Source organism: Dermacentor albipictus, chromosome 1 (assembly GCF_038994185.2).
Source record: "Dermacentor albipictus isolate Rhodes 1998 colony chromosome 1, USDA_Dalb.pri_finalv2, whole genome shotgun sequence".
NCBI lineage: Eukaryota > Metazoa > Arthropoda > Arachnida > Ixodida > Ixodidae > Dermacentor > Dermacentor albipictus.
The window spans coordinates 96172138-96195418 of record NC_091821.1 but is presented as its reverse complement, the minus strand read 5'-3'; the positions used below and the strand labels follow the sequence as shown (position 1 = coordinate 96195418).

Genomic DNA, 23281 nt, shown 5'->3' with positions numbered 1-23281 from the left:
AAGCTGAAGCAGCCGCGCCAACTCCATCGGATCGCCGCGGATACCGATGGTGGACGGGACCCTATGACATCACGCCAGGAGCTCGGCTCTCTGCAGTCGCCGACGCCGTGCGAACGCCCTGCAGCCGCCGCTGTGGCTGCCCATCCATCCTGCATACGGCGGCGTGGCTAGCTGACCTGGCAGTGTCCTGCCCCGTCCACCTGGAGTTCGGGACCACCACCACAACGAAAGCAGCACTCATCGGGCTCACCGGCAACTTCGACGGAACAACGGTGAGCCCGTTCCTGCGTTAACTGGCCTGCTATCAAGCCCACGATCGCAACTCCCGCGACTTCAGCCACCGCCCTAGCCACAGAACTATACGCGCCGCGTTCTCTTCGCACCCCCTGACATTGTCCCGCGCTAGCAGCAGACTGTTTTGTCAAGATTTCTTCCCCCCTTCGCGGCCTCATTTTCTTGTATTTTAGAGTGTATTATTATTTTTTTATTATTATTTTTCTATTATCATTGTATGTATGTTTTTTTTGTACGCATAGTGCTTGCTGGGCTGAGGTAGCAATTAGCTAGTGCATGAAAGGCTCAGTTGTCTTTGGTGCATTAGCCCCTACCAGCTTCTTCGCCAGACTGGTAGGGGGGCAATTAAGGAGAGGAGGATGTGGGGATTTGGGGAATTCGACGCGCCATGGCGCGGCCGCATTTCACCCATGTCTGCAATCCAAAAAGCCATGCCGTTCTTGCTCCGAACCAGTTTTAGCGGTGGCGCTCCACTCGCCATGGTTCGTGGGTGAGGGCGGAGCTAGTGACGTCACGGGAGTGGCCCTCGTGGCTACTGCCGTGACGGTAGGGGCTCTCTTCTCCTTTGGGACAGCGCCCGGTACGTACGATGCTCTCTCTCATCCGCCGACACCTTTGTGACTAGGATTGAGCTCACGCACGGCGCCTTTGCCCGTGCGGGGAGCGCGTACCTCGTGTTGTTTCCTATCCCGACGCTAAGCCGAAGAACGGGTGCCTAGTGCTCGCGCGAGGTCGTACCACGCCGAGCCGCACTTATCGGAGGCCCAAGCCGAAGGAGATTGCCCGAGCTCTCGCGAGTTGGCCCATTGGTTATCGCCAGAGCTAGTAGCATAGCCGCCGGGACTTTTCCTAGCGGCGCGTCCCAGCTTGAGCCTGTGCTCTCGCAGCGACGTGCTACAGGCGCCCCTAGCTGTATTTTTCGCCCTTGGTGCGGGACCCCTTTGGTTCCCCGCCGTCCCGGGACCGGGCGTTTGTGCAGTGTTGGGTGCCGTTGGAAACAATAAACGGTTTCCTTCATTTTAGGGCAATACTGTGTTTTTGCGTGCGTCGCTCGGTAGCCCCTTGTGGCCTGAGCTCGCGCGCAGCGGCGCTAGAGGCTGACGGCTGACGCGGCCCTGTGGCTCGCTAAGCTCGAACCCGCGGTGGTCGGTACTCCTGTGAGACCCGAAGACCCCACAACACACACACACACGCACACACACACACACATACAAAGGAACGGTAAATGGAGGTGGATGAGGGAAAAAAGTCGCACAGACGCGGCTTGAGAATACCTCACACCCTTAGGTACAGTACGGCTGCGTGGAATAGCACATGAAGCACATTGTGTAATATACTTATACAGTGGCCATAAAGCATTGCAGTTATACAATATATGAAAGAGAAAAAAAAATATTTCCGCAAGTAATGTCATTACAAAGATACTGCGGCAATGAAATAAGTAAATTATATGCACTTCATAACATACATCCATGAAAAAGAAAAGAAAAATAACAGATATTATTAACATTCATAAACGCACTCTAAAGAGGTGAAAGCGATATAGCTTTAAATTATGACAGCGATAAATCCTGTAAATCATAACATGTTCTATCACATGAATTCAGTAATCTTTGGAGATTATTACACAGTATTTGACAATCCTAGTTGGTTCTAAAGCGCGGAACCTTCCATAGCTCGGGTGTACGAGTTCTTAAATTGACGAATAGGTTTGCAAGTTCTACAAGTAAGGTGTTGTTTGGCACTAAAGTAATATTCACGTAAGAGTCTGAATTTACAGATGTTATGGGCTGTTGTAATGTCGTATTTCTCAAACAGGTTTTCAGTGTGGACGACATACGGTACACTAGCGATGACACGTATTATTTTCGTTTGCATACGAAATAATTTATTCAATTTACACTGAGTCGTGGTGCCACATACTAGATGCCCGTAATGAATGTGATACACAAATAAAACATTATAAATTAATAATTTCACAGAGACACGCAAAGTATATCTGTTGCGATTTAAAACACCTGTTATGCGGCTAAGATTTTGGACGGTACCGAGCATACATGGTCGTCCCGTTGTGCAGTACTTGTCAAGTGGTACCGCTAACACCTTTACAGTTTATACAAGTTCTATATTTGTAGATCTGTACGCTGATGTTAGATCGCAAGGAAGACTCGTGCCTTTGGTATGGTTGAGTTGGGTTAGAAAACTATTACTTCACGCAGAAAAATCCTAAGATTGAAATTCCATTACGATATATACAAAAGTAAAACTGGTATCGACAAAACACTGTTCATCAAGGACCCGCATTACGTTTCATCTAGGAGAGACCACGCTAACAAAATTAGAGCTTATCAGTGCCTCACCAATGTGTTTAAGTATTCATTTTTTCCTAACACGATTAACTATTGGAATGACCTTCCTAATGAAGTGATCACAGCGTCTAGTATTGAAAATGCTGTTGAGAGCCATATTCGTTGATTGTTCTGTTATTCATCTCTGCACATACGCTACTGTTTTTTTTTGTTACTTACTTTGTTTGGTACTTTGTTAGTTTGTCTTCCGCGTTTGCGAATTTCAGGGCTTAAACAATGTTGCATTTACTGATGTATTCTTTTGATGTTGCTAAATATTTTTTTTTTCCATTGTGACCACCTGTATTTTAACCCCCCTACGATAATGCCGTGCAGGCGATGTAGGCATATGGAATAAAAAAAAAAGAAAAACTGTAGCCTTTGTTTTCGCCGTATTTAATTTTAAACAGTTTTCTGTGGACCAATGGGACAGACTGCGCAGGAAGTTTTTGCCATATAGTAATTAAATTGGTGCAAGAACCGAACGAGATAAAAACACTTGTGCCATCTGCGTAAATTATAAATGTCGCCTTTTCGTAGATGGAAGTAATAGCGTTGGCGTATATTGTATCAAAGCGCATGAACTTCGCTTTGATATACGAAACAATTTCTCACGGCCGAACGGTACTGATCAGCTTCTCTCTCACGCCGGCATATATACAATTGATACTTGCGCTCGTGTCTCGATGTTTCCAGCGTTGGGCTCGATCATGACTAGATATCGAAAAGTTATCATAAAACATATTCCACTCCGTTTGTTGCATTACCGCTGCAAAATTGAGCAATCTGGCCGACAAGCTTTCTGTTTCATTAAAGTAATATAGGTGCCATATAAATGATTGTCAGTCCTTCTAAATAATGGTAATATCCGCCTGAGTTTCGATGCTTTGAATATTTTTCGTCCCTTACGAGGTACCTTATCTCACTTGCTCTTCCCTCACGTTATCTCATGTTGTGCTGCTATCAAGTCCGGTTCATGTTACTCTCATTAACAGATATAAGTGACACTTGGTTTATCAATGACACGTGCCGTGGGGCCCGCCGTGGTGGCTCAGCGGCTATGGAGTTGCGCTGCTTATCACGAGATTGCGGGATCGAATTACTACGGCCGCATTTCGATGGGCGCGAAATACAAAAAAAACGCTCGTGTACCGGGTATTGGGTGCAAGGTAAAGAACGTCAGGGGTCAGAATTAATCCGGAGTCCCCCTTTACGGCGGGCCTCATAATAAAATAGTGGTTTTGGAACCGTAAAACCGCAATATTTAATTTTCATTTAACGTGCAGTAGGTTTCCACGCGCTTGAGTGTCTCGTGTTATTTGATTGTGTATTTGAGCGTAGTAAACGTAAATACCAGCAACTGCATGGCAGCATTGACTCCAACATGCCACGCCGATCCCTGTCGCACCGTCACGCTCTGGAATCTGACGCGCATGAGTTCGCGCGACGGGCGCCTTTGTACCTCAGCGGTCGCCCGATGTCGGCGGCGACCAAGGTCTCCCTCTCAGGCTCGAAACTGGTTGGGCGTCCGCGAAAAAAGAAAAGGCTTCTCCACGGGCCGCCGTGCAGCCCGCTTCCTGCAGCTCGTGCAGACTGTCCTTCGAGACTCGAGTGCCTTCTGGCCGCCTTCGCGGAATGCGCGCATTTCAAAGTCCTTGAACTGGTATACGGCAATCCGCCTGTAAGCTCCTTACAAGTAGCTGGCCGCGGTGGACAGCGGCTCTGCCCGGCTGGGTTTTCTGTTTGTGGCTTGCCGGCACGCGGGATTCGGGAGGCTGTGGCTCGCGGCAAGCGAAGCGCGTCGCGGGATAAGGCAAACACGTTGCCATGAATTTCGTGCTCGCATCCCTCCTCCTGGTTCTGCCGCGTCAAGTGTCGCGCGCGCAATCTCCAGGCCCGGCAGGCTCCTGATCGCTACGCCGAGGATGCTCGCTTCGGAGTGTGCATAGCAGCGCTTCGTTTGAATGGCCGCCTTTCTGTGGCATCGTCACTTCGTAGCTGTTTCGAATCTACCTGTCCGCTCGTGCGAAGGCTTACTTGGCCCAGCTTGTTTTCATTTCAGGCGACAAGGGCGAGCGAGCGCTGATCGCTTGATCAACGCTCGTCCTTGTCGTTTCTCGTCTCCGTCCGTGTCATTTTTTGCGCTGCCGCCTTTTCGCATGTGCACCAACACGCCCGATTCCGACCCATGCGCTACCGTTTCACGCATCGCGGTCTCAGTAGTGTGTCTTGGTTGAGCGTCTTTACGGTACGGTACGCTCCGCTCCGAGTGGCTCCGCTAAGCCAAAGCGGAGCGGCGGGCGATTTTCACGTTTTAGTTGTACGTTTAGCGTAGCGCGAGTGGACCTTTCGCCCTCTGGCCAAATTCAGGGTGATGAAAGAAAATAAAAACACCTATTGATTACTTGTATACAGTAGCACACACACACACACACACACACAAATATATATATATATATATATATATATAACTTATTTGTCCATGAAGTATCTAGACGTGCGCTTGTAATGCGTTACCGGTCCATTTGATCCGAAGGAAAATAAAGCGGACGGCGCATGCGCATTCGCGCTTCAGCTCCGTTCAGCGGCTGAGCGGAGCGTAAACACGCTCAACTAAAACACTCTAGTATGCCGTGTTCCGGGAACTTTCTTCCTGTCTCCGGGCCCAGCGACTACTTCGAGAAGTCCGCGTGTTGTTCGGTGGACTCCCGGCATCATTCGGCCATGGAATACGACCGGCGCTCGTCCTTGTCGTCTCGTCTGCGTCCTTGTCTTTTTTGTGTTGCCGCCTTTTCGAATATTTCACGGACTAGCCAGAATTGTCTTCAGTCGTGCTGGCGAACTCTGCGAACAATTACGAGCATTCTTTCGTATAACAAACGTGTCCATATACGTAGCTCTTCCCCTGCGTTTTTGCACAGATAGCGGGTTTCTGGAACGAGCATGTGCGGCAAAGCACTTCTGCAGGGTCGTATTATTTTCTTTTTTTCTTCTTGAAACTGCAGAACAATTCTGCGTACATAAGCTGCAGACGCGGTCTCATTGATTTTCATTATGTATAACACACACACACACACACACACACACACACACACACACACACACGCACACACACACACAAACACGCACACGCACACGCACACGCACACACACACACACACACACAAAAAAAAAGCCAGAAACACATGAATACCCTCTTCGGACTTGCGTAGAAGTATAGAGGAAAGACAAGCAGAAAATGAAGAAGGCGAAGTTGAACAAGGCACAGAAGGAAGAAGAAAAATAAAAATAATTCCTTCCTTCCTTCCTTCTTTTCGTGAATTCAATTAATTTCACGTGCAATGTTTTGGCCGTGCTTCCGCATATATATCCATGTAAAATTACACCGTGGCTTGTGGGCCAGCAAAACCATCAATAGTGAAATATTGGCGACAGTATTAATGCTATTTCGCTTTCATATACACTACGAGGTACGCGATACATTTCAAGTAACGAGGTAACGTTGATTAACCATGTTCTGCAGCTGAATAGTGAGTATCCTACAAATATTTGCTTGCACATGTTGTATTGCAACGTCGGGATCTATATTTACTGGCATCTTACTGGCGTGCTCCGTACAGACGAATACAATGCACTACGGAGCAAAGCGTGACCCTAGACGCGTGGTGAAACTTTGCGTAATAGTCATAACAGTGATGTCAAGAAAAAATAATAATGATTCGCTTAAATGTCACCTCAGCTTTACCACGTCAAACACCACCAGCATCGAACAATTAAAGAGATAATTATCTTTCGAGCTATTATCTTTGTCGCTTCGGCCAAAGACAGGCCTCGGCCACAGATTGTCGCGCGATTTCTCCTCGGTGGCGGCTCCCACTGATTCAAATTAAGATGCGATTGAATAGAACTTGCGTGCTTTAATCATTATGTTCTCTTGTTGCGGTACCCGCCGTGGTTTCTCAGTGGCTATGGTGTTGGGCTGCTGAGCAGGAGGTCGCGGGATCGAATCCCGGCCATGGCGGCCGCATTTCAGTGGGGGCGAAATGCGAAAACACCCGTGTACTTAGATTTAGGTGCACGTTAAAGATCCCCAGGTGGTCGAAATTTCCGGAGTCCTCCACTACGGCGTGCCTCATAATCAGAAAGTGGTTTTGGCACGTAAAACCCCATAATTTAATTTTTTTTTCTGGTTGCCTTGGAGTGCTTAGCGCAGGGCATGTAATACTTTTTTCATCCCAACTAGCCCGACTTGGCATTTATATTTTAGTGCTTTTATTTTGTCTTCCTCGCTTTCTTCGCTTGTGCATTACGCGAAGGCCGCGGTGCAACTCGGTACGGGGCTCTCTTCCGGGGTCGCACGTATCGGCAGCCGTGGAAGCAATTAGCCAGACCATTGGCAAGGCCCGACAGTGTGTGTGTGTGTGTGTGCGTGTGCGTGTGCGTGTGTGTGTGTGTGTGTGTGTGTGTGTGTGTGTGTGTGTGTGTGCGTGTGCGTGTGTGTGCGTGTGCGTGCGTGTGCGTGTGCGTGTGCGTGCGTGTGTGTGTGTGTGTGTGTGTGTGTGTAACGCTTTTAGAAACCGCGCGCGCAAACATGCAGCGGCTGATGCGACCGGCGTTTTTTGTTTGGTGGGCTGCCAGGCCAACCGGTACTGGCCGTCCTTTCCCGCCCCCTTCTCCCTATTTCTTTGCGTTTGCTCGTAGGAATGCGTTCTGATTGCACGTGGGCGTGCGTTGTTTGCGCTCTGTTTGCGGAACGTGTCCGTGCGCGCGTGCAAATAGGCGCCTCTCTGCGGCCCGTTTCCGCCCGCTCGCTCCTCGTGCTGCTGCACGCGGCGAGGTTCGGCTCAACGCTCTCGGAGAGACGAGCGCAGAGGACGCCTGCTGCGCAAGCGGGAGTCGGACATTTTCTTTCTCGCTCGTTTTGCTTCTTCTGCCCGCGCCCATCTCTATAGAAGCGAAAGCAGAGGTGAAAGCAGAGGATGTGCTGACAGGCCAGACGATTTCTCACCACTGACGTTAGCGTAATGGTCATTCATAAAATGCCAGGGCGGAGCTGGAACATAAGGCGTGTAGCTTTTTGAGCACGCTGTGTCACCACGTTCAGCTCTTTCATTTCTCTTCGCGCCGCTTTCGGCCACAACACGGAGTGGCGCGGTCGAGGACTTAATACCTTTTTTTTTCTCTTATCAAGCTGCGATCAGTATTGGTGCTAACGTAATCGCACTAAACGTTAGCCTGCCGTGCGCGCGTGATTCGGCAACAATGCGCTAAACTGCTACTGTGCCCATCAACACATGCGTCGAAGCATGCTGCGGCCATGGCTGCGGATGTGTCTTTTATTTTTACGCTTTCTCCGCCTGCATGGTTAGCCGCAAACGGGATAACGCAAGACGGGGACGAGGACTTCGTCCTGTCCCCTTCTTGTGTCGTCCTGTTGCGCTAAACAGTATCGCGTAAACTAACAAGTATGTCCTTCAACGTATTTCGCTGAACCATACTTTTCTCATTTTCTTTTTTAACTGAATGAATTCGCATCAGGAATATGAGTAACGAGACGTCGTGTTGAATTTTCATCTGCGCATTCTTTGCAATCTAGTTGCAAGGGTAACTGAAATAAACATCTCGGTCAGAGCTTTGCAGCGCAAGCTCTCTAAGTATGCCATAATATATACTTAGAATGTGATGATTCTGAGGTCTTCGGCATCTACGCGCGCGTGCGGCCCGGGCGACCTTGTCCACTCTTGAGTTTTCAAAGTGACGTTTCTCTACTTTGCATTTCTTACAAACTTGCGATTTCGTGCACACTGTGACGCGCTCGCGTACGCTTACCACATCAACACATCTCGAGTTTTCTGTTAGAAGGAAGGTAAAACGAGAGTTGAAAGTGGGATGGGGTAAGTGCAGAAAACATAACAAAACGAGACAAGATTTAAAAAAAAAAGGAACGCATCAGTTCGCACATTCTGTAGTTTTTCAGTGAATCCCGTTTCTTTTAAAAAGCACATTAGGACATTTAAAGCGCTTCGTACCGACGTCGGCTGGGACCAGGGTCCAAGAAGTTTGGCTTCCGTAAGGGGACGGTTATCAGTCTTGTCGAGCGTGGTGTTGAGGACTTCTTTGTGCATGGAAACGACGGCAGTCACACAGAAGGTGCGCTATCGTCTCTTTGCACCCACAAACTTTAAACTTCCGTCGTGGTAAGCCATGTGGAAGGCGGAGCTTCAGATCAGGATCCAGGGAACAAAGGCGCTGGTTGTTAGAGTATGCCGAATTCCACTGGGCCAACGGAAGCTCGCCAGCAAGCGCACAGAGCTTTCCCGCTGCGCCTATTCTCGACATCGGGATAGCGACGCAATCACCACTGTTATGTGAAGATCGAGCGGCGGCGTCTGCTTGCTCGTTTCCAAGGATAGCACAATGACTTGGCAATCATTGAAAGACGATGTCATGTCCTTTTTCAACTGCCCGATGGTAAATTTCTCGCGTGTCCGCGACAAGTCGTTCGTGGGGACCACGGCGTAATGCAGAGAGCAAACTCTGGAGGGCGGCCTTGGAATCGCAGAAATCTGACGACGACGAAGTTACTCTGTGCTAGAACGCATCTTTCCCAGCTAGTCAGTTTTCGTCAAATTTTCATCAGTCTCTGGGGCGCTAGCTCTTCGCGTCCTGGCCTGAGGTGATGGACGCGGAACGTTCCGCAGGCTCCTGCGGCCAGAAGTCTGCGACCGCAAGCTCTTCTATACGACTCAAGGCACCTGGTCAACCACCAGTGAAGGTTCATGAGAAGCTCGTACTCGTGGCAATGGATGCAGAGCCTATTGCCGGCCCGTCTGACCAGAGCTATACATTGACAAGCTCCTCAAAGAAACGAGGCACCTGGTCCAGCACCAGCGAAGACACAGAGGTCTACTCAATCACAGGCGACGACTCATCGGATGACAGCTTCGTGTCGGTGAGGAGCCGAAGGACTGAAAGGAGGCTCATCAAAGCGTCATCACCTGCGAGTACGTCAACCATGCAGGCAAGAAGTGAACGCTGGCCGCACACCATCCTCTTCACGCCAGTGGATTCTTCCATCAGCCTTCGAGCATTGAACAGGCAAGCTCTCTGTTGTTTTTTTTTTTGAGGGAAATGCGCCAAAAGAAATCAAGGAGGTCTGGCTGAACACGCGAAATAATGTTCTAGCTGTCGACACAACCAGTGGAATTACGCTGGAGAAGCTACGGCAGATAACAGATTTCGGCAACATACAAGTACGACCGGTCATACCCATGGATGGGGCCTGCACTACAGGTGTAATATACGATATTGACTTGGCAAGTTCAAACATGGACCTGTCAATTCTGATAAAACCGGCGTACTAAGAAGTGGTCATCACGCGCGCATGCCGCCTCGGAAATAGCCAATGCGTGAAGATAGTGTTCAAGGGTGATTCCATCCTTTCGCATGTAAAGGTCGGTTATTTCCAACATGTCGTACGGCAGTTTGTCCCAAAGCCGCTTCAATGTCATAAGTGCTTCAGGATCGGGTACGTTAAGGGCATCTGCGCAAACTCCACATTGTGCCTCCGGTGCGTGGTGTCGCACGCGGTAGACGTCTGTCGTGCAACAAACTTTAGGTGTGGCAACTTTGAAGGCACCCGCCGTGGTTGCTTAGTGGCTGTGGTGTTGGACTGCTGAGCACGAGGTCGCGGGGTGGAATTCCGGTCACGGCGGCCGCATTTCGATGGATGCGTAATGCGAAGACACCCGTGTACTCATCTTTATTAGGTGCACGTTAAAGAACCCCAGGTGGTCGAAATTTCCGGAGTCCTCCACTACGGCATGCCTCATCATCAGAAAGCGGTTTTGGCACGTAAAACCCCATTATTTAACTGTGAAGGCACCAATGAAGCGAGATCTAAAGAACGCCCAAGAATCAGAAAAGCGTTCGAAGTTCCTAAGCGAATGGTCAAGAATAACTCAACCCATAGAAAATCCTCAGAAAAGATCCGGCGTCGACGTCATCATCGACGGAAACGCTCAAGACAGGGTGGAGTGCGTGCACCGCTTGCCCCAACGCCATCATCTTAAATAGAACGCCCGAGAGCACAAGGAGGCCTTTAACGGAAAAGGCTATACGCTCGTGGAAGAGTGGCCGGCGCTAAAGATCCTTCTAAAGAGCCTTCTAAAGATCCTCCACGCTTGATGCTCCCATCGAAGCCCGCTTCTCTTGGTGAGGCTTCAACAGTGGACTGCCGAATGATTTCGGTGCTGCGATCCATTGGGAATGTTATCAGGGCTATGCTGACAAGCATTGATACCCCATCTGCTCGAAGTGGGCTACAAGTGCTGGACGCGCTGAGCCCCGTCCTAGCAAGCCTTGAGTGATGCCATGGCTGACAATCACCAGTCATTCTGTAAAGAGGTCAAAGAAGCGTCGATCCTTCAGTGGAACGCGAAAGGTCTAAGATCTGGCATCGCCGATTTTCGTCAATATGTTCACGCTAACCGATATCCAATCATAGTCATCTGTGAACCAAGATTATCACATCCAATAAGGCTGTACGAGACAATATTCTCATCAAGCGACAGCAAAAGTAGCAAGGTCGTCGTGTTTATTCGCCGTCAGCTCACTTACGTCGTCCAGCCTGTGCAACCTCATGACGACAATCAGTGTGTGTGCATGACTGTTAAAAGTAGAAAAGTCACCTTTGTACTGTTGGGGGTGTATCTGTCCCCATCAAGTCGATTTGACACCAAAGGACTAGAAGACGTACATCTTAAAAGCACAAACTGGTCCGCGGATTATCACCGAGCGCTTCAGCGCACACCATACCATTTGGGAAAGCTCGAAGGTTAACGCGACGGGACGAGGACTAGATTCATTATTTTCCAACAATGATTTCTTGCTGCTTAATGACGCGAGTCCAACGTTTCTGCGGGGAATAACGTGCAGCAGCTGCCTCGGTTTTACCGCTTCGCCATACATGTTATGTGGTTTTTGAACTGAAACACATAGATGCGACCACATCCCCACTTACCTCAAGGTCAAGGAGTTATCTAACACATATACGTCCACCACGATACGAAGCATATAGATTGGACTATATTTAAATCTCAGATTGAGGACGCTTGTCACAAAGGCCTCTCTTGTGGGCTTCAACAAGATATATCAAGAAAACGGCACAGATGGCCGCGCGCACGCTCGCGTGTTCTCCAAGGTACTCTGAATTCGTCCTGGAATTGGAGCGGCTTCGTGCTATTCGCCGTCGTGTTGAAAGAAAATACCGACTCACTAAGTCAATTAAGGATCTAAGGACAGCCCGGCGAATGCAAAAGAAGGTACAACGCCGCATTGATAAACTAGAGGCAGAGCGGTGGTCGAAATTTTGTACGTCGCTAGGTCCCCGCAAACCGCTATCTCAAATATGGAGAACTGTGCGCGGTCTACGTTCTGTTCCGGAACAGCGCTATCCGCTTGAGGCCCTATAGCACTATTCCAGCGCTGACAAGACATTGATGTGGCGAAAGATTTCTGTGATATGATTGCGGGCCAGCCAACTTGCACAGGTTCGCTCACATTGAACCGTATTCAAGATTCACGAGATTCACGCATGAAGCTGCCTTTCACAACGCAAGAGCTTGACGCGGCGCTCTCCCTTTGTAAGCGGTCGTCGTCGCCTGGTTCGAATGACATATCTTACCGTATGCTATGTCACCACTCCTTAATATCTATAACGAGTCCTGGCAAGATGGCAAGGTTCCTCAAGATTGGAAGATCCGCCACCTGGTATACTGCTTCTTAAGCTTGGCAAGTCTCCCTTAGAGATTACTTCATACTGACCAATTGTACTGGCAAGTTGCGTTGGGAAGGTAATGGAGTGAATGATCCTCGCCAGACTTGAGTGATACCTCGAACACTACGAAATCTACCCAGATGCCATGGCTGACTTTCGACGTCACCAATCTTCTATCGACAACGTTATCAATCTGGTAACCTATATTCAACATCAAAAGACGTGTAAGAGGTTATCTCTCGCAATGTTCTTAGATATAAAGGGAGCCTATGACAACATTCATGATGCCATACTTGAAACATAGGAATCGGTGGGCCTAGGCGGTCAATTATATCGTTAGACACGCAGTTATTTACATAGGCGGACTCTATTTGTTAACACTGAAGCTCGCCCAAAATCGCAATATTGCACGCACCATGGAGTTGCGCAAGGCGGTGTCTTGAGTCCCACGCTCTTCAATTTTGTATTCATTAGTATCGTGGAACGATTGCCGAACACGCTCAAAGTATCATTGTATGCCGACGACATCTGCGTCTGAGCATCCGGTGTGACACGGCTGCAGGTACGCGCCAGGCTTCAAAAAGCTGCGACGTTAACATCGACATACCTAAATGAACAAGGCCTCAAGATCTCGCCAGAAAAATGCGTATTGGTAGCGTTTAACCGAAAGCCAATGAGATCATACATGTCTCTATCGACGGTCAAAGCATACCTTATGTCAGGACGCACCGATTCTTAGGCGTAATCATCGATCGTGACCTCTACTGGAGTCCTCATGTGGCCTACCTAAAGAAGCGCCGGACGGATGTTTCTAATGTGTTCAAGTTTCTTGAAGGAAAAGCCTGAGGTACTTCAGTACGTGAAATTATGCAATTATCCAGGACGCTGTTTATCGGGCGTTTGCGATACAGCTTGCCTGTGCTGACCAACTCCTGCAGAACTAATATCTGTACACCCGAAAGCGTCCAGGCCCAGGCATTTAGAGTGCGTCTTAGATTGCCGCGATGCTCGTCAATAGCTGAAACAATTGCGATTGCACATGATTTCCCAGCCAAGACCCATACAGTCATGGAAGCGCTCAGAGCACATGTTAGATACCTTGCTCGAGCCCCTGCCCATCAAGTCTCACCGCCAGAGTATCGACCACGTGCCTCCTTTTGTCAGACAATCCTGTCCTATCGTGTATAGCCTCCATCAGTTTATACAGCTACAGCGAGAGTTCCGTTTCCCCCATGTTGCTTGGCTGATGCAAAAGTTCGACTAGTGGTACCAGGAATACGAACAAAAGCACAACTCTCGTCTCCAGCACTCAAGCAGCTTTCAATGCTCTTTCTGCACGAGTCATACAACGAGCATCAGCATCAATATACTGACGCATCAACCACAGTGAATGGGTCTGCAGGATCGGTGATCTTACCTGTAAAAACCTCCACCGTAAAGATTCGACTATCTCACCAGACTAAATCGACAGCCACGGAACTCGCTGCTATTCGTTGTGCACTTCGCGCAATTTCTGATGAACTGCCCAAGAAATGGAGCGTGTTCAGTGACTCCAGGGCTGCTCTTCATTGTTTGCTTTCTGCCTTGCGCCGCGGGCTCCACGAACAACTAGTTCTAAAGATCAGACTGCTGCTTCACCACCTCGCCGAGCAAGGACACGGCATCACGTTACAGTAGATTCCAAGCCACTGTGGCATAATGGGCAATGAACTTGTCGATGCAGCAGCACGATCTGCACATGAGGAGAGCTTGCAAGACTTCATACCATTCTCAAGAACAAACGCAGCAATGAAAATTCCTGTGCTTCCAATGAAGCCATAAGATCTTTATGGAGCACACCAAGCTTGAAAAACACACGTCTGCACCGACTGGACCCGTCCCTTCGACTTCGACCCCCATCTGGATTCTTTCGACTCGAGACAACAGTACTTTGCCGACTTTGGCTTGTTGTCACAGTTCTTTCACAAGTTTTTTTTGCCTTCCGAGTCGGTATGGACGAGAGCGCGGCTTGCAGTCACTGCAGCGGCAAGGAGACTATAGAACACGTGCTGTGCTACTGTCCTCGATACAGCGCGCACCGGCTGTCGCTAGCGGCCGTGTTGGCACGCCTTGACGACAGGCCACTTTCAGAACAGATAGTCTTGGAATGCTGACATGAACTGCCATCGCACCGAAAGTCGGTCAAGGCTTTCTTGACCTTCTTACGCGGCAGTGGCCTATTAGAATTACTATAATGATCTCGTCCTTTTTTCTCATGCCTTTCTGTTTGTACCCGCTCTTCTTTCCGTCATTACTTTCCCTTTCCCTTCCCGTAGTGCAGGGTAGCAAACCGGAGGCTTTAACTCTGGTTAACCATCCTGCATTTCTCTCATTTGCATCTCTCTTTCTCTCTCTGTTTGATATCTCTAAAGTGGGTGAAGTCTGCCTATATAACGCTGTAAAAAATGCGTGACCGATTACACCATCTGCCAGCACAGCAGCCGAATGGTCTAACCGTTAGGTATGCTTCTCTCGTGCCAGAGTCGTCCTTTGAAACGTCTGGCGCGTGTGCCACGTGCAAATTTCTCGCATTCTTCGCTCGGGACAGCCATAGCGCTTTGGGGCGCTGTATTAGACTGCACTGCGTTCGGTATCGGCCCATATTTTTTCGTCGGCAGACCGCGATAACTCCAAAGTGAGTGAGTCTATGTATCTATAATGCTGTCGCATTAATAAGCATCGTGTGGCGTCGTCCTTAGTGGCAGACACTCGCCTTATAGAATGGACACGAGTTGCGCTACAGGTCTGCACATTCCATCTGCGATGGAGCAGAGGTGTTCTCGTTGTAAGGAGTCTTCGATATTATTTTCAGGCTGGCTTCGTTCGCTGCAGCAATGTCGTAGGTGTTGAATGAAGCAACAAAACCGAAAACGCGAATAGAAAAGGGACTCCGAGAACGACAACGCACGATCTCACCTGAATACGGCTAAGCTTATACACGCGGGCAAACAGATGTCTTGAGAAATTCACCTATATAGGTATACAGTATATATAGGCTGTCCGCAACCTCGTCTTTCTCTTCTGAACAGCCTTACTTATTCTTTTTATTTCTTTTTGTAACGGGAGCGTATATTTTGCTGCGTGGATATCAGATGCCGCAGCCTTCTGCTCCTAGATCATTATCGCCGTGTTCACGAAACGTCCAGGAAGGCGCACGTCCTGCTGCTGAAATGTGAGTACGCGGAGTGAATCCCGAACGCGCGGCGGCGACCGCATTTCGGTGGAAGGCGCAAGGCACAAACGCCCACGTGCCGAGATTTCGGCACATGCTCGAGAACCCCCTCATCGGCGGCTACGCGGTCAGAGTTCAATCGGGCACCGTCAACCAGATGCTCACGTACACTACATGTGCGCTGTCCCGGGAAATTAAATCTGCGAAAGGAACAGCGAAATGCATCGCGCGCTGCAGCCTCTGCTCGACTTGGGATGAACGGCTTGTTTGTCTTCGAAGTATGTTTTACGAGTGCGCTTCGCTGACTGGCACACCTGCCGCTTTCTGTGTGGGCGAATATTATAGACACCACCGGTCTAGCTCGCGGTGCGTGCACCCGCACGGGCGCCGAGACAACGCGGGCCAGCTTAGACTTTCCAGGTGTCTCCGAGAACGCGTATAATATATATATATATATATATATATATATATATATATATATATATATATATATATATATATATATATATATATATATACAGAGAGAGAGAGAGAGAGAAAAGTGGGCGGGTGTGAGACAAGACTTTGGGCGGGATTTACGGGGCGCGCACGCTCGCTCCTTCGTCGTGCTGTTTCTTTCTCTCCATCTCGCTCCGCGTTCGCTGTTGATGCCGTACTGAGAAAACGTAGCGGGCATCCGGACGTGTGGCTCTCTCTGGTGTGCGCGGCCTCGCGATGCTGCCACAGCTTCCTCGTGCAACCCCGTCGCGGCGACTGGCGAGAAATCTGAAAATTCCCGGCCACATGAAGTGTGCGAGACGACGACGGCGCCTTCGACGAACGCCGCGCTTGCGTGCTTTCCTCGACCAGGATTCGTTGAGAGCGCAGCACCGGGGGAAGAAAATGCTGCCTTCTCGCTCTGGGGGTGGGAGAGTCGGGAAAACCTGCGGCGCAGACGGCGTGAAACTCGTATAAAGATCCGTTGCTCGACATTCCGATACAGCATGCAGTGGAGCGTTGCTTCAGTGATGAACTTGTACTCAAAAGAAAAAGAAATGGAGAGAAACGCTTGGACGTGTTTCTCACTATATGGTCCCTTCTTTTTTCGTTCAGAATATAATTTCGTTAGATGACAATTCTATTATAAGCGACTCGCGAGAAGCCGCGGTAAGAGAAAGTTCTTTATGGAAAAGGGCAAAGTGGTTATCCAGCCTATATTCGCCGACGTGCTACTCTGCAGGAAATAGAGCGCATAGGAAGAAAGATCCTAGAAGCAGATGAACCGAAAAATAAAAAAAATAACAATTAGAATGCATGTTTTGTAATTTTATCAACAGCAGAGAAAATGTTCTAGGTGATGAAGGCAGGTAATGTAGTCGAACCGGTAACTAGTCGAACCGGCAACGTCTAGTTGAAGTCAGATAACCTGGAAGCCTTGACTGGAGTTCTTGGTCGATGTTGTACAAAAAATTGTTGCTTGAAGATGAAGACGAGCTTCTATTCCGTTCCCTGAAATCGTAGCGCTTCTCCAAACCGTAAGCCTCACTTTTAGTGAAAAACACTTTTATAAATCGTATGTAAGCGTGCCTATTGTGGGCTTCCTCACCCGCCTTTTCATTACCTGTTATACCGCAATGTCCTGGGAGGCACTGAATTGCTATCACATGTCCGGCATTAGATGTTAAGTGATGTACGTGTGCTGGTTCACGGACCAAAACGTAATTGCTTGATCTAGTGCTTTTCGTACAAAGGCTTTGCAGTGCTACTTTTAAGTCTGTGAAAGTCGTCCATTGTTGTTGAAGTTGGCGTATAGTATGTATTTCATCGCCTCATCGCATACAGCTCGGTCGATGTTGATGACGTTACTCTCTCTAAACGCCATGAAAATGACTGGCCTCTGGAAGGAGCCGTGATAGACGTGCCTTTAAACGAGACCCTGCAACACTTATTCGCCCTTGTCTAGGTTTCACGTCTTCGCACTGTTCCTTGTACATTCAGCCAAGATGCATGAATTCTCTTCGTGGAAGAGGATAGCCGCCGTTGGCAGTTTTTATTCAACGGGAGAACGCAGAACCTTTTCGAGCGCGTCGGCGAAAAACAAGACGAGAGGCGCCGCACATTGCTGCGCGACTGGCGTTTCAGGTTCTGCACCTGGGCCATCCTTGCGCTTAAAAAAAAATAATAATTACACGAAATGTGACGGGCTTATACGCGCCGAGTGCCTGGACAACTTGGCGAAATTGCGCGTTTAATGACCAGCAGCACCTCTACTACCGGTTCCGATATAATCTGGGTCGCCGCGGCCGCACCTTCCTTGCTGAGGGAGTTGAATGCAGAACCTTCTCGTGATTCTTCTCGCCTTCCAGCCTGTGTCGAGATGTATATACCGCAGTCACCTTCGTGTTGTGTGCTGACCGTGGGTGCTCCGTGGGTCACTCCATTTTCACTCAATCTGACCTCATCTCGTGTTGTATAGTAAGAACAGCGGGAACGAAAAATTAAAGTCCAGGAAAGGGTGCATTCAACGCTCGTCAAAAACGAAAGGGGGGGGGGGGGGAGGAAGTCAGGTCATCCATTTTTGAAACTTTACTTGGAACGGGTTGTGAGCGTTTTCTACTGTTCCTCTCAAGGAAACTTTTTCTGTGTTGTCGCATTGCGGTTCTTCTGAAACACTAGGGCACTCTTCGGAAGTTTGATTCAATAAATGTATGCACACTTCGTTTATGCTGTGCCAACTTGACGTAGCCGAACCACAGTACCTGAAGCAAGGGACGAACGCGGAAATAAGACGCATAGCATTGACTTTCATCTAATTTATTAAGCTTAGAATAGACATATTTAAAGCTCATTATACAGCAGAGAAAAGGATCGGCAAACACAAAAGCCTTGAAGACTTAACGTAATTTATTTAGCGAGTTAACAGAAGGCGTGCTCACACATTAACTCTCTGAAGGTGTCCGTTAAATTTGCTGAACTTATCTCTCTGCTAAGTTGTATCCTTACCCTTTCCACAATGTAGTTGTCATAGGTGGGAACGCAGCCAAAACGTGTGCAGTATTCTACGACGAGTTTCCATTTCATTCATGCTCGATCAGTCATGTATTCAAACACCTTGCCGTTTGACCGACGTATATAGTTTGCCTCGGGGTCAAAGCAAATGATAAAAAACCCCAGAGCAGGAAGAAACTGTCCTACGGCTCCAAACAGGGCGCCTCTGAAGCCGCGAACCTCGGCGCAGCGGCACATATATGGGCGTCTCCGCAGTCGATTTGGGTGTGCGGATGCTGTGCTCAATAAGCGCTTGCAGGTTCAAAAGGCGCACACCTTAGGTGAAGGCGTGCGCTTAACAGGCCTGCAAATATGAACCAACAAACCCATCAATATGTTCTATTAAGCTTCAATATGAGCTTTTTGTAAACGGACAAGTCCGGCACATTTTTTTTTTGTTCATGCCCGCCGTTCGCAGTCAAACACTGCGGAAGGCTGCATACTATAAGTGCAAAAATGCGTCCTTGGGTGCTCCTCTTGGAACTGGCGAGCTCAACGGAAAGCACTCATGGAGCGAGAGCTGCAAGATCGACGACGTTTCGACTTCTGAGAACTTTCTCGCATCACTAAACCCTTCCTCCCGACTGCGTCACAGGCATCTTGCCACATAATCGTAAATCTTACAGCCGTGATGCGTCCCTTGATCAATGCTGCGCCTACAGGACCAGCGCGGCACTTTTTATGTGCGAGCCCCTCCTTTCTCCTTTTCTTCTTACCGTGAGTTACTTCTTGTGCGTCACATTCTTTGTTTCTCGTGCACTGCCTCCTTTGGTCGCGTCTTGTGCGTTGCCCTCTGTCCATCAGTCTTAGCGGAGGAGCCGATCAAGGACGAGGCCTTAAAGTGAAATGGCACTTTGGAGAGCGGTCATATGCGCCGTATATGTCCCTTTTCAGAGTGTGCTCCTTCTTCCTATTCACGAAAAGTGCTAGCCCATGACCTCGAGGGTAAGCGGGAGTTCTTGTTTCCGCTCACTCGGGCAATCATAGCGTTATCTTATCGCTCATAGCGCTGTCAGCTGTATACCTTGTGGCCTTCATGTCGCGAATATTCTTGTTTTGTGACTGTGGTTTTCTAGCCGTGCAAACATTCGTGAGATTGTGAAAGGAAAGAGGGACCTCATGCCATGCATATGTCACTCGCTGGGACTACGCGGTTGTCAAGTGTACTTCTTCGGCAGTAAATATTTTCGCGGTCAGATGCGCTGGTACTCAGTAACCGTTCTCATAGAGACGCTACACAACGGCTCAGGTTTTAGACCTCTCTTAATTGTAATCAGCTGCTGGGAATCAGTTACAGCGGGCGCGGACTATGCTGCATTTCTACCTATGGTTAGCTGGGCCCGTTTCGAAACCGTGGTATACGTTTCCGTACTACGATCTGGTCAGGTGCGCTTCGAGTCTATAGCGACATCAGTATTCATGTCTGATATGGCTGGAGGCAGTTTCTGCAGTCATCATATGCTCGCGCTGTGACATATGTGGCCGGAGTGTCCTGCCTTAAGTTTCCTGTCCTTGTTCTGACTGTCATTCAGATGAGCTATTTCCAGTGAGTTTGAGGAGAATTCAGGCCGTGTTTCATCGTGTGTAGACCTGCTCTAAATTAAACATGAACTTTCTAGGCGTGCTTTCTTTTTTTTTGCATTTTTCATTGGCCCGTCACTACAACTGTACCATGGGAGAGTCGCTCTGCTGGGGACTCCACCTTGAGAGCTGACGTGGATGGGGCAACAGTGCTTTTCTAAATACCCTATTCGCGCTGTCTAGGAATCGTGGTTGTCTACAGTGTAATAATTTCAGGAAACTTTCTGCATGCGAGAGCTTACGGTCCTACTGACCTTCGACCTTTCATTCTTTGAGCAGCTGGTTGTGCGATTTGCGCAAGACGAGCTGTCTTTATGCACCTCAAACAATTGGGTACAGTACCATTTGAGGAGGATGCAGCTGATGTATGAAGCGCAGCTCTCGAAACATCGTCAACAGTTCGACGTTTAAACGCTGTTGCGGCTCGAGGTGGCCTTTGGGCCAGGAATCGACCTAGCTCATTTATGAGTACGTCCGGTAGTAGGAATGAAGGAAACAGGATTTATTTCACATTATTACACTGGCTCCAGATACGGAGCAAATTAATAATCGGAGCTCACATCAGGACACGTCAGCACACGTCCTCACTGCACCAAAGGTCTCCGCTTTGAATACCGTCGTCTTCCCTAGGAGACTAGACTAGGGAATCTGATGTCTCTATCACGGCCAATCACAATCGTCGAATCGGTCGCAGAATCCCTCCCATGATGTCGCACCTTCACCCCCGCATTCGGCGCAAGCTTGCAGCAATGTGGGAAACCTAGGTCGACGCTGTTCCCACGGTAGCCTTCGACGTTGGCCCATTTCATCAATTAATTCAGCTTGTCAGGGTCAGGTAGAGTGATCTTCACGGTAGTTGTCACCTCCGAGTGAGCTCCTTTGTTTGCGCGTCACAGTCTATGACGGGCCCCGGCGTCGGCTGGGCGTGCGCTGATGAAAGGACAGCCTCGTGGAAAACGTCTAAGGAATGCTCAACAACACTTTGTTTTTAATACGCTGTGAGGCTTGCTTGGTCTTGACGCGACATTTTACATCGCTAAAGTCATAACAGAATACAGACATCGAATTCCTCGACGCGTGCGTTCTTTGGAGCGCCAGTGGGCGCGCGTGATTTTTACTTTTGAGGGGCGTTCTTTTTGTCTTAGTTTCCTTTATTTATTCTTAGCCGCTGTGTACTTTATTGTTCAGTCTCCGTCGGAGGGCATTCTGACCTCGCGTGTATAGAGGCTTGGTTAACATTTAGGTACTGAGGCCATTGATAAGAAGTGTTTCCTAAATAATCACTCTCCATCACCTGTGACAGGCATATGCGAGAAATTGCACGAACCGTTAAAGGAAGGCCGTGTCATTTTATGCGGAAAGAAACAAGACCAAATATTTACTGCTGATATGTTGTGCTATCTAGCACCATTTGCGTCTTGAGCTGGTTGGATAAGATTGCCCTATACCCTGCTGATATCTAGCAACGTGCTTTACAGTCATGAACTTTACAAAGTGTACATTACGCAGTAGATTTTGCAAACGGTGTTTACTGGAGTAGTGGAGCAAAACATTTTTAAAAGTTGCGCATGCAGTGATGACTTTTACGCCTCTTATTCATACAATTTGGGACGTATTGTATCTTTTCGTGGTCGCGTACTCTGCAAAATCCAATATCCCTATACCTATTTCGTTCATTAATAGCATTTTCATCATTCGTAGCTGGGTATAGCATACATAGTAGCTCTTATACCGCGCTAACATTTACAAGAATTTATATTAACATTCTTGTGCGGCGACTTCTCAGTAAATGTTACAACGCAATTGTGTTGGTGTTTAAATTATTATCATTATTACTTATTTTGTTTCTGGGTGAAAATGAATTGGTGGGGCAAATGACTGTACATAATTTATAATTTTAGGGTGCATAGGCCTGACCTCTGCCTACAAATTCCTACGTGATAATACATTCCTGCTGCGAGATTTCGTCTTTATTAAAGACCGCGAGGTTTTTCCTCTGTGTGTCAAAATGGGCGAGTACTTGTCCGTTTCGGTCAAGCACATGACGAGCTTCTGTCCAGTCAAATTTTGTCCGGTCACTGTGCTGGCCGCATTTTAATAGAGTCGGAATGGTTAAGCGCTCGTGTTGGTAGATTTAGGTGCAAGTTAAAGCACCCCAGATGATCGTAATGAATTCGCACCAGCTACACTACGCCGTGCCCGTGTGCAACCGCCCATTGTGCATTTTGGAACCCTCAGTAACACTTATGTTTGACCAAACTTCACGCCACCAGTATGATCCTCTCTGCGTGTAGAGCGAGAACAGCTGAACTGTGGACGTGAAACAAATGGAAGACAAGGGTGCTGCTGTACTGGCCGCAAGGTTTGCGTTCCTTTGGTTTCCCTCGTCAATAGTTCTGTTGCTAAACTCCTTTTAGCTAGAAACAAACAAATCAGACGACTACGATCCTGTATTCAGCATCAACCCGAAATACGGCTTCAGCGTTACCCGGGGACCAGACATGGAGGATGAGGTCATTTGTAAGATCTTGATGAGGGCTAGTTGGTTCATACTTAGAACTGAGGTCATTGTTCGCAGTCTTCGCGCGGCCTCACCTCAGAAAGCCAAGTTCGTCGTTATACCCACCACATAAGCTAGATTACATTTAAGGACATTACTCGTGTTATGCTATTGCCATTACTGTACCTTTGGTACGCGTGGCTGCGAGCTGCTTGCGCTGAGCGACAAAGAGAGAAAAATGTGCGCAATTTACGGGAAATTAAGCGAGACCAGAACTCGCCGCCGCTACCCGGGCGATTTTCTCACATTGCGCTTTCACCGTAAGCGCGCTAAACGCCACAGAAAAAAAAGCTATATTCTGATGCGCTCTCCGGTGGCGCAAGTTTTTCGCTGTACACCACAAGGAGGTCGGAAGCCCCTTGTAAACGTGCACGCTTGGCTGCTTTCACTGTGCGCGTTCAAGGCTGAGCAATCCGTAACCGAGAGCAACAACCAAGTGCCGGCCTTGCCGGCACTGCCTGAAGCGAAGGGCCTCCTTATCG

At 48.6% G+C, this 23281-nt stretch overlaps 1 protein-coding gene across 3 annotated transcripts in view; it reads left to right on the top strand.

The window, feature by feature from the left end:
- Positions 1-23281, top strand: part of LOC135902635 (breast cancer anti-estrogen resistance protein 3 homolog) — a 252610-nt gene that overhangs the window by 127172 nt on the left and 102157 nt on the right. The window contains exon 1 of one of the 3 annotated variants that reach the window (XM_070523630.1): positions 9277-9740. The exons of the other annotated variants lie outside the window; for them this stretch is intronic. The gene's annotated coding sequence lies outside the window, so the exon portion shown is untranslated. Of the gene's footprint in view, positions 1-9276; positions 9741-23281 lie in introns of those variants that run through there. 3 annotated transcript variants of the gene reach the window in all.